The following is a 9,362-nucleotide window of genomic DNA, read 5'->3' as shown; positions in this document are numbered from 1 at the left end:
TTTAACACTCATAGATCATAAAACAAGCGAAATAGTACAAAGCCAGGTTAAAATGGTAGAATGGAAACAAGACCTCCATGGTTTAGATTTTTTTCAGAGGAATTATAAATATGTTCTATACCATTTTCCTTGGTAAAGATTATCTAAATAACGAGCTCATTGAAATTCAAAAGAGAGCTGAAAAAGCAAGAAGTATCCTAACAAAACTTCAGCTTTTAGACATCTGTCATTTAGACAAATTCACTTCTATTTAGGAGAAAAACCTTTATGAAATACCCTTCATAACAGAGCATAATCAATGGATTACTGCTTATCTTATGAAACTCCCAATCATTGGAGATCAATGCTTAGAAAGATGGCGAAGAGAATCCACAAATGATTTTTCAAAAATGAGTCTTGCTTTAGCAACTAGAATTGCAAAAGAAGAAATTACAAAAATCTGTCATGATAGATTTAAACAAAGAAAACTTAAAAATATAAGCCTTAGCTGTTGCAAAACTGTCGGAGATTTTCAAAATTTGAATATCGGCAAAAAATCTTCTGATTTTAAGAAAACATCTTACAAAAAGAAACAAAAGAAAAAATTTAATACTTTTTGGAAAAAGAAAAAGAAAAAAATTTCTCCTGGTAAATATTTAAAAAATATTCTTATAAACAATCTGAAAAAAAACCGCCAGACAAAGTTTGTCCAAAAGGTAAGAAAAGATGCAGATGCTGGGTTTGTAGCGAAGAAGGGCATTACGCAAATGAATGTCCAAATCGAAAACAATATCCAGAAAAAATCAGGATATTACAAACTGCCATAGATCATGGCTATGAACCTCTTGAAGAGGTTTATGATGGTGAACAAAATGTTCACAAAATACAAATTATTCTTGTTTACACTACAGAAGAAGAAACTACTGATGAATCAGACTTCAACTGACATCAGTCTCCCAAAAGTCAAATGGGAGGGGGAGGAAGACAAAAACTTTTGTCTAAATCTTCAAAAAACTAAGGAATCGTTTAGAAATATTACGAATCAGAATTCAATCTATATTTCTGGAACACTTAACTTCAAAGGTTATAAGAAATATAAATTACATTGTTATGTCGACACAGGTGCCTCACTTTGTCTCGCTAGCAAAGAAGTCATTCCAGATGACCTCTGRGAAAAYTCCCCAAGAGAWATAAARGCYACCATCGYCGATRRAAAMACKWTAACAATAAACAAAGTTTGTAGAAATCTTTCTATAGAATTTGCAGGAGAAGTTTCTAACTTCCCAACAATTTACCAGCAAGATTCTGGTATCGACTTGATAATTGGTAATAACTTTTGTCAGCTTTATGGTCCTTTTATTCAATGGCCAGAAATGATAGCATTTCACCTTAACAGAGAAATGATTATTATTAAAAAGGTTAACAAAGCCTTGGCAAACCTGGTTTTCTTGAATCCATGAAAAATTCATGAAAAACTTTGTCTCGCTAGCAAAGAAGTCATTCCAGATGACCTCTGGGAAAAYTCCCCAAGAGAWATAAARGCYACCATCGYCGATRRAAAMACKWTAACAATAAACAAAGTTTGTAGAAATCTTTCTATAGAATTTGCAGGAGAAGTTTCTAACTTCCCAACAATTTACCAGCAAGATTCTGGTATCGACTTGATAATTGGTAATAACTTTTGTCAGCTTTATGGTCCTTTTATTCAATGGCCAGAAACGATAGCATTTCACCTTAACAGAGAAATGATTATTATTAAAAAGGTTAACAAAGCCTTGGCAAACCTGGTTTTCTTGAATCCATGAAAAAAGATTCTAAAACTAGACAAATCCCAGTTACAAATATTACCCAGGAAAACTTGAACCAATCTTTTATCCTAGAGATAGAAAAATTCAGAACCATTAAAGAGACTTTAAATAAAGCCTGTTCAGAAAACCCCATTGATCCTCAAAAAACCAAAGGTTGGATGAAGGCATCAATCAAACTTATTAACCCTAATACAGTTGTAAGGGTAAGACCTATGAGATACTCTCCTCAAGACAGAGAAGAATTCTCAAAACAAATAAAGGAATTACTTGAAATAAAATTGATTAAGGAATCAAGATCACCTCATATGTCTCCGGCCTTTCTAGTCGAAAATGAAGGCGAAAAAAGACGAGGAAAGAAAAGGATGGTGGTTAATTACAAAGCCATCAATACTGCCACTATAGGAGATTCGCATAATCTTCCTAATATGCAAGAATTATTAACTCTCTTAAGAGGAAAGAATATATTCTCTACATTCGATTGCAAATCTGGTTTTTGGCAGGTATTATTGGATGAAGAATCACAATTACTGACGGCGTTCACTTGTCCCGACGGTCATTTCCAATGGAACGTTGTTCCTTTTGGTTTAAAACAGTCCCCAAGTATCTTCCAAAGGCACATGCAAAATGCTCTTCGAGGTTTAGAAATTTTTTGCACAGTTTGTGTTGATGATATTATCGTTTTCAGCAAAAATGAAAGAGAACATTACTTTCATGTTTTAAAAGTTTTAAACAACATTTTAAAATACGGGATAATTCTTTCAAAAAAGAAAGCTAATCTTTTTAAAACAAAGATTAATTTTCTTGGTCTAAAAATAGATCAAGGGACTCATAGTCCACAAAAACACATTTTAGAACATCTTCATAATTTCCCTGATGTTCTTGAAGACAAAAAACAACTGCAAAGATTTTTAGGTGTTTTAACTTATGCTGAAACATATATTGAAAAACTTGCAGCCATGAGAAAGCCACTTCAAGGCAAACTCAAAAAAGACATAACCTGGAATTGACACAATCGGATACAGATTATATCAAAAAGATTAAGAAAAATCTCACCATTTTTCCTAAACTTTATCTTCCCTCACAAGAAGATAAACTAATAATCGAGACCGATGCGTCTGATGAATTTTGGGGAGGAGTTTTAAAAGCAAAAACCTCCGATCAAATAGAAAAAATTTGCAGATTCAGTTCGGGTAGTTTCAAAGCCACTGAAAAGAATTATCATAGCAATGAAAAAGAATTACTTGCAGTAAAAAGAGTAATTACAAAATTCAGTGCATATCTTACTCCAGTAACTTTTCTGGTACGAACAGATAACAAAAATTTTACATATTTTCTACGCACTAACATTGCAGGAGATAGTAAACAAGGTCGTCAAATACGATGTCAATCTTGGTTCAGCATATACTCTTTTACTGTTAAACATCTCTCTGGAGAAAAGAACGTACTGGCAGACTGCCTTACACGCGATTTCCAGAACAGCAGAGGTCAGCAATGACATCATCACGCTCCTCTCGAGCCTTATAAAAGGAAATGATTCTCACAACATTTTCTTCACATCAGACTCATCTACAAAAAGAGAGGGGGAGATAGAGAATAGAGAACTTTTACAAAAATATTTTTTGTAAAAATGGATGACCTCAAGACATTGAGGATAAAGAAGCAAATGCTTCAGATAGAGTACGAAGCTCAAATCTCTACGATTGAGCAAAAAAATAAGCTTCTCGAAAGCTTCGAAACGGTAAACAATATACCGGTAGACGAAAGTCTTAAATCAAAGGCTATTCATGAGCAAACGGCTCATGGTAAAGAAACAACAAATCCGTTGACAGCTGATGCTTTACTCAAAAGCATAATTAAGGATAATACTAATCCTGATCCCATGATGGGTAAAACTAGTAGATTGGTTAACATTGATCCCTCAGCTGAAGGACTCAGCAGAATGACAACTTTGTCAACTAATAAATCGGTGCAGGAACAAACACTCGTACCTAGCTATCTGGGAGCCCTGAAGGACAACTCTCAAACAAGATTTTATGTGATCTACCGAGGACCACATAAAGGAATACACACCAACTGGGGTGTAGTGGAGGCCTTCTGTAAAGAAGGAAAGACGACTTCGAAGAAATTCCGAATGGAAGAAGCTGCCAGATTCAGTCTAGCAACATATGAAGAAGGCTCGTCCTCCTCTAGTAAAACTCTTCTCAGACCCAAAATTATGAAGGTTAAAGAAGAACAAAGAAACCAAAGGTTCGTCATACCTAAGGTCATTCAAGAAGAAGTCGAGAATCAACCCTTAACGATACAAGACTTCCGATCCATCTGGAACAAAGCAAGAGCCGCGTGCCCAGAAGATTTTATATCCGAATGATTTTATACCACAGATAAAAAATCCAAGAGTCTGTACAGCTTCATCGAAGGAGCAGACCCAACACTAATTCATCAAGCCTTCAAGGTCGGATTAGTTCACAACATCTACCCCAGCAGCAACCTGCAGGAGCTCAAGTTTTTCCCTAGCTTAATGGTAGACACAATAAAGAACTTTAGGAAGAAGGTTCTAAAGGCAAAAGATGAACCTTTGTATATCAACGTCGTCAGCTCAATCCCCGACTGGCAACAAGAGATAAGGTATCATCCCTATTACTTTATTGAAATAGGACTTGCCAAAACAAGAAAAGAGATAAAACTATCTCAATCGATGGAAGATAAGGACCTTCCATTTACAGACATTCTGCAACCTGTCCGTATTAATGGATTAAAGAGAGTAGCAGAGAAAGTCCTAGAGACCCTTTCAGGATCAAAGAAGAAGGTTAATTATGCCAACAACCATTGCATAATTACTAGTTGGAGTTTCAGCAACACCAACAACGATGACTCAAAGAAGCTTTCTGATTTCGGAGAGAAATTCATGAGGAACAGTATTGATGCCAGTATCAATACACGACAAATCTTCTGCAGACAGTCAACACACCTGTTTGAAGATCATTATTGCAGCCACTGTGAAAGCAGCAGCAATAATTCAGATAAAGAGGATCCGTCTATAGAAGACGAGACCTCTGAGACAAAATAAAGAATCCACTTTTCAAAAAGCAGAACTTTATTAAAAGCAGATCAATCATCGATGGCTTTATTATTCACAAAAGGACCACGCCCATGTGAAGAAAGACTTTTATGCACAAATGAGACCCACCTCAATTGGGATAAAAGAGAAGACTCTACTTCAGAGAAAGGGGCGCGCAGAGACAGGAGCAATCTTTCTCTCAAAAATTGTAATATTAGTTTCGACTTTGAGCATGTATAGTGAGTGGTTACCTCCGAGGGAGGATGTAATAAGGAAGCCTTCGGGATACCAGTTGTAAAATATGACTTTTGTTTATTCTATCCCTAATCACATGAGAAGAACCATGAGTTTTGTGACAGAGTGGTAGATCTTTAACATATGAGTAACGTAGGCAGGACCGGTTACCGCCGGTTTTTGTCTTGATTAGGACCGGTAGGGACCGGTTAAGGACCGGCCCGGGACCGGATTTTGGCCATCTCTACTGTGAAAGTTAATCCAGATGGCTCTGTGGCTCGTCTGAAAGCCCGATTGGTAGCCAAAGGATATGTTCAGACTTATGGGGTCGACTACCACGAGACATTTTCTCCTGTGGCTAAGGTACCCTTCATCCGCCTGTTTGTTTCATTAGCCGCTACTTACGACTGGGTACTACACCAATTGGGTGTGAAAAATGTCTTCTTGCATGGTGATTTACACGAGGAAGTCTATATGGAACAACTACTTGGGGGTTTGTTGCCCAGGGGGAGTCTGGTAGAGTTTGTAAACTGCATAAGTCATTGTATGGTTTAAAGCAATCCCCTCGTGCTTAGTTTGGACGGTTTAATGCCGTAGTGACTGAGTTTGGCTTACGGGGGAGCTCTTATGATCATTATGTGTTCTTTACTTCGTCATCTTCCAGATGTATTCTACTAGTAGTATACGACGATGACATTGTGATTACTGGGAGTGATGAGACTGGGATCAAGAAGCTAAAAGATTTCTTTGCGTCTCGGTTTCAAACAAAGGACCCAAGGTCCTTTAAAATACTTCTTGGGAATTGAAGTATCTCGTACTCGAAAAGGGATATCTTTGTCTCAATGGAAATATTGTTTGGATATATTGAACGACTTTGATATGATTTCCGTGTGAGGCCCCAATGATTCCAAATATGAAATTGAAAGCGGACGATGGAGATCCAATTGAGGGTCCAGAAAAGTACAAAAGAATCATGGGAAAGCTAAACTACCTGACGCTTACACGTCCTGACATCGTTTTTCCAGTGAGTGTAGTAAGTCAGTTTATGCCATATCCGAGAACTCCACATTGGGACGCTGTTAATCATATACTGAAGCACCTAAAGGGTGCTCCTGGTCTTGGTATTTTTTTATCAAAATCACGGTCATCATATGTCATAGAAGGGTTTATAAATGCCGACTATAATGGGGATCCTACTACTAGGCGGTCTACTATAGGCTATTGTGTGTTGGTTGGAGGGAATCTAGTTTCATGGGAAAGCAAGAAACATAATGTCGTTCCTCGGTCAAGTGCTGAATTTGAATACAAGGTTATGGCCCAAACCACTTTCAAGTTGATATGGTTGTGTAATCTGCTAGGTGAAATTCGGTTTGCTCAATTTAAACTAGTGAACCCATATTGTGATAATGAGGCGGCTATCCACATTGCAAACAATCCCGTGTTTTATAAAAGAACAAAACCACATCGAGGTTGACTGCCATTTCACTCGTGAAAAGTTAGAAGATGGAATAATCTCAACTCCCTTTGTTCGAACAGGAAGACAACTTGGTGATGTCTTTACCAAATCATTACCTGGTTCACGAATCTTTTTTATTTGTAACAAGTTGGGCATGATTAACATCTATGCTTCTGCTTGAGGGGGAGCATTAAGATACTCAATATCCTTGAAGATACTCGATATCATTGTAAAATAGGAATTGAAGATTATGGGTAATATCTCGTTGTAATTTGCTACTGTGAATATCTTAGGAATCCTTTCTTTTTCTTCTCAAATTCTTTGTGTATATATAGCCTTTGTACCTCCCTCTTTTGAGACAAGTGAAACAAACAAAGAATTCTACATATGTAAATAAGTTTGTATTTGTGCTCAAAAGGTCACTTCCCCCTAATATCATATGCTCATTCACTATCCTCTTTATTTGTTGAACAGGTTTGCTGCATTTGTTTGGCCAAATACGCAAACAACGATGAACTAAGAGAATTGATGTGTACCCATTTCTTTCACAAGAATTGTGTCGATAAATGGTTGAAGATTAATGCTTCATGCCCCCTCTGTAAAACCCAAGTCGGTGAAACCGTTTTCAATTTGCAAGCCGATGCAACTGCCACCACGCAAAGTAGTTCGGACTTTCTATGACAAATTTCGGTATATGTTAATATGCAGGTGTTACTTGAAGATTGTTATAGGTAGAAGCATCAAATGATTTTGAGAAAGGGAATTTGTGTTCTTGGCAAAATGCCGTATCATTTCCATGACCTGCAACTTATCAATTTTATGAAAAGATACTGTAAAATATTTCCTTCATCTCAAAAATAATTGTTCATATTTTTGTATTAATTTCTCCTATTCATTTTCAAAATAAGCTCCTACTTATGTTAGAAAATTGACTTCTAACGTTTTTTTATGTTGGGAAATTAATTTTCAAATTTTGGTTTTGAGGAAATTAAAAGGAAACCAAACCAATTCTTTTTTCTTCATATTTTGTATAACTTGAAATTTGTTATCAAATCCTTTGAATGAAACTTTTCAAAGTTGTCAAAATGTTAATTGATTTTTGAAAGTTAAGGGATGTTTGATCAGAGAGATATTAAGCAAATTAAAAAAAATGGTTTTGTATAATACAATGGTTTATTCTTTTACGGTCCTAAATTTTCATTCCACTTTAAACTTAATTAAAAAATTCATTTTTATTTTCATTTTCTATCTGAACTAAAAAACCCTTGGTTTTTAAATAAAAAACAAAAATGAAATTGATTTTATTTTGATTAAATTTACCTTTACTTGTGTATTTATTCACTTAGGATTTTGATCCAAGACAAAGAGTCATGTGAAAATAGGAGTTAACGTGAGTAACATAAGAAGAGATAAGGACCCTTGATCACTTTTAATCTCATCACATCCTATAAATTATGTTCGATATGGTAATTGATTCGGTGTATCTCGATGTATTTCATTAGTGTCGAGATTCAGTTATGATTGATTTAAAGGTGAAGATCACTTTTTATATTTCTCACCATAAGTTTTATTTTCACCGAAACTCAACCCACCATCCTACTCAAGTACTATAAGGGTAATCATTAATATTGTTAGAGATAAAAGAAAAATGAACCACTTATGTTAATATTGGATAAATTCCTTTTATTCTTCAATAAAATATGACTTCATTTAGTTTTGTATGCATATTTTAAAAAAATAGCTAAAATAGGTTGGACCAACTTGTTTTCAAGCTGCTTGTATTGTTTCATCCCGATAAAAGAATAGTGTTACACGTTTAATCGAAATGAAACCGTTAATAGTCACAATCTTTGCCATGTGACCATTTTGTTTTCCCATAATACGAATGACATTTGTCAAACATATCTCAATATTAAACGAAAATCATTCTGGTATTAGATTAGGTTATCCGTTTTTGAGTTTGCAGCTGTACGCTCATCGATCATATTTTCGGACTTCGCCTTGCCCACCAGTACCACAAATACTATTGAGGGGTCAGCTCATTTGGAACAAGCCTTGGGTCTTTGGGGTTCCCCCTACAAGTCACACGTTCAAGTCCCTCCAAGGTTATTAGAGATTTTTCTACTTGTTGTCCTCTGGGATTTATCGAGATGTGTAAATGCTTGCTCGCCCACAACTATAAAAATGTATCAACCCATGATATGAAATTTTGATGCAACAATCTTATAAGCAACCTAATATCAATTTCTTTCAACTAACATGGTTAAGTTTTGTTCGAATCAAATTAAACAATCATTACAAGAAACACACGATCCTATTGCTTGTCAAAGTATACATATCAAATCACTTGGATTGCAATATATCAGTTAAGTTTCAAAGGGTTGTAGTAGAAAACTTATCTTTCATAGGGTCTTGCAGCCATGGAAGTTCACCTGCAATGACCTTAGACTATTTGTGGTCGCTCCGAATTAATCGGTGCACACATACTAATTCAGATACCCACAATTCCTAGAAAAGTATACTATGGGTAATTTTAGCCTTGATTTTGACTACTTTAAATCATAAAATCATAGGCATGGATTCTTCATATCAAGAAAACCTGGATATAATATGAAGAGAATTAGTACTTTACTTCACTGAAAATACTGAGGAAAACTCAATGATTTTGTTTAAGATACTTGGCCCTTTAAATAGAGCAGTAATTACAACAAAGAAACAAGGAGAATAAAACAGAAAATGAGAATACTAAGTTATCTGCATAAAAATAGGTCCACGATGCAGATTGGTTTATTCAAAGCTAATCTCCTAAAAATCAGGCACATTCCAG

The sequence above is a fragment of the Cynara cardunculus genome, assembly GCF_001531365.2.
Source record: "Cynara cardunculus var. scolymus isolate 2C chromosome LG 16, CcrdV1, whole genome shotgun sequence".
Lineage (NCBI taxonomy): Eukaryota > Viridiplantae > Streptophyta > Magnoliopsida > Asterales > Asteraceae > Cynara > Cynara cardunculus.
The sequence above is the reverse complement of the archived record's forward strand: the minus strand, read 5'-3'. Positions refer to the sequence as shown.